This window comes from Pinus tabuliformis, chromosome X (assembly GCF_031772625.1).
Source record: "Pinus tabuliformis cultivar Carrire ecotype Pingquan chromosome X, CPIR1, whole genome shotgun sequence".
Classification (NCBI taxonomy): domain Eukaryota; kingdom Viridiplantae; phylum Streptophyta; class Pinopsida; order Pinales; family Pinaceae; genus Pinus; species Pinus tabuliformis.
The window spans coordinates 1,343,233,839-1,343,236,347 of record NC_142308.1 but is presented as its reverse complement, the minus strand read 5'-3'; the positions used below and the strand labels follow the sequence as shown (position 1 = coordinate 1,343,236,347).

The window sequence follows — 2,509 nt, the reverse complement described above, 5'->3', positions numbered from 1 at the left end:
CTTAATCAATATTGACAATTGTTTACAAGGTCACTCTTCCTTCATCCACCAACTACACAAGCTTCGACTCAGTCTTCCAGACTTTACAGATATGATTAACACCCATCTAAAAACAAGATGTCACAGGGACGTTGCCTTCATCCACCAACTACACAAGCTTCCACTCAGCCTTCCAAACTTTACAGACACGATTAACACTCATGCAAGGAGACCACAGTATAGAGAGTCTCAACTCACTTTGAAGAGAAGAGAATCCACATCAAAGGAAGGTTCATCAATAGATAAGCTACCGATGGATAAAAGATCACATCTCCAGATACTTCATCAATGAGACAAGCACCAAAGCTTCAGCCCCAAGGCAACTCATGGTGGTTCATTGGCCCTCACAAATACCTGAATGTCTCTTCTCAATACCATATGTTCATTAATCCACAAGCTTCCAGTGGGTTCTTCAGCCTTCAAGAAAGCAATTTCTCTATAATGTTCTAACCTAGTAAGACTCTTTGAGGGTTCCACAGTTGGTTCACTTTCTCCAAATCTCAAATATTGTGATTTTGATGGTTGCTTTTCACGACACCTTTGATCCTTTGGATGCTTTTTTTTTCCAGTGTTCACCGTTGTTCTCTTCCACTACATATGTGAGAGAATGAGTTTTCCATACCAATGCACTACAAATGCAAATCAATTTTGTCTTCCCCGACTTACTTTCATGCCTTTCCAACAAGCCAACCATTTGTCCTTTTCAAGGCTCCACGCAATCAACCTATATAGTACAACGCAACCCATTCCCTCCTTAACGTTTTTTCCTATTTTTTTTGTTGTAACTTGCAAAAGCTAAAAGACACATGGTCCCGTACTTTTCAGTTAATTTATTGCATAGTCAACTTATTTAAGCTTCTCATCCAACCTATGGCTGATGTATTTGAATTCACCATTTTGTCACGCAATCTCTCTCCCCAAGCAACTGGAATCCATGTCCCTTTTCTCTCAACCTTTTTAAATAATTACAATTATTTACAACGAGAGAATGTTAGCCAGGGGATGTCACAAAAGAATTATTCTTTTCTGAACCAGAATAACCTGGTAGTTTCTTCTCCCTAGAGCCATCTATGGTTTGCAGCTCAAAAGGAGAACATGCTTCACCGCGGACAACATACTTCACTGAGACTCAGTATTGATCAATGACTATTTACCTAAAATCTTATGTACAAAACACCCTAATGTTTTATCTACAGAATTTACAGCAGTATTTGCTGCAAAAACTGAGAATGTCTAAGGCTTAACATCTCAATTGCAACTGCTAACGCTAGCTCAGTCAATCTCATGCAACCATTTCCTTATCACAGTTTGCAAACCCTAACTCCTCCCTGGCTCAAACCTAACTTTGCCTCAATTGAATCCATCCCAAAGTTGTTTAAAGGGCGAATAATCCAAGTAGACAAAGCTTTTCGAATCAGAACAAACATCTTTGTCTTCATTATCCTTGGAAACATAAACACAGTGCACATAACATTGGCATTTACAACCAGAAAGGGCAACAACTGACAAACCCTTATCAGCTGATAGTTTATGAAACAACAACAAATGCCACCAAAATTGAGCAAACAAGTACAGGACTTGCAAACAGACACAAATCTTTTGTCACTCTTCGAGGCAAAACTACCTGGGCATTGCAGTCGATACAACAGAGAGAGTTTGGTTCCCCATTTGCCTTCTTCAGTTTTCCATTCTTCAAATCCTTTTTAGAATCATAACAAAACCATCCATTTTGCTTCAACCCTGCCAGTAGCCTATTGTGGGAAGGCAAAGAAACACCAGAATCTGATCGCTTGGTCTCCATCTCCGCCCAAATATAGCCCTCAATTTTTCACAAAACCTACCTAAAACTGTGACAACGAAACACCAGAATCTGATCGCTTGGTCTCCATCTCCACCCAAATACAACCCTCAAATTTTCACAAAACCCTACCTAAAACCATGCACAATGCCACACTTATTCTATGGCATTCATACATCATTTGCAGCTGAAGAAAAAGGTTTCAAAAGTGAAGCGTGATCGTTTTACCATTAGCAGGATAGTCCCTTTCCGAGAAATTGGACGATGTGTCTGTATCTAAAATGGAAATCTTTGCCTGCAGTATAGACCTAGGCATAAGTGGTTTTAACGGCCTCATCCGCGCCTAGAATCTGTTGTATGTTTGAATTAACCTTGGACTAATGGTAAGCCGATGGGGTTTTGGGCTTTCTTGCAATTCTAGTAAGCACCTTCGCAGAATTCTATTTCGAAATGCTTTATCAGTGAGAGATCACTTGGAGATTTCACAGAATGTTCATTTTAGTTTTCTTGGTCACTTAAAGCACATAAAGGAATATTTGGTTCTTGCTGGAATAAAGTATGCATAATGTTTTGCATTTCTTCAGAATTTGTATACATACCACTACAACATGAATGGAATTGAGATGAATTGGTGCCTTTGGAGGCAGGTTCTTGTGCTGGATAAAAAATACC

The 2,509-nt window shown here is 39.3% G+C and overlaps 1 pseudogene; it reads right to left on the bottom strand.

Moving 5' to 3' along the window:
* Positions 1 to 1,030: 1,030 nt before the first annotated feature.
* On the bottom strand, positions 1,031 to 1,840 carry LOC149145036 (uncharacterized; annotated as a pseudogene).
* Positions 1,841 to 2,509: the final 669 nt, after the last annotated feature.